We start from the raw sequence: 444 nt of genomic DNA, 5'->3' as shown, positions 1-444 counted from the left end.
TGCCCGCCCCCCCATCTCCCCAGCCATGGTTGTGGGGTCCCTCGTGTCCCCCCACCCCATGTCCACGGGTCCCCGTCCCACCAGCCATGTTTGTGGGGTTCCCTGTCCCCCCACCCCGTGTCCATGGGTCCCCGTCCACCAGCCCTAGTTGTGGGGTCCCCTGTCCCCCCACCCTGTGTCCGTGTGTCCCTGTCCCTGTCCCACCAGCTCTGGTTGTGGGGTCCCTCGTGTCCCCCCACCCCGTGTCACTGGGTCCCCATCCCCGTCCCACCAGCCGTGGTTGTGGGGTCCCTCATGTCTCCCCACCCCATGTCCGTGTGTCCCCATCCCCATCTCACCAGCCATGGTTGTGAGGTCCCTCGTGTCCCCCCACCCCGTGTCACTGTGTCCCCGTCCACCAGCCCTAGTGGTGGGGTCCCCCGGGTCGCCCCACCCCGCCTCCGT

The sequence above is a fragment of the Charadrius vociferus genome, unplaced genomic scaffold (genome assembly GCF_000708025.1).
Source record: "Charadrius vociferus isolate BGI_N301 unplaced genomic scaffold, ASM70802v2 scaffold265, whole genome shotgun sequence".
NCBI lineage: Eukaryota > Metazoa > Chordata > Aves > Charadriiformes > Charadriidae > Charadrius > Charadrius vociferus.
Note: the sequence above shows the minus strand (reverse complement) of the source record.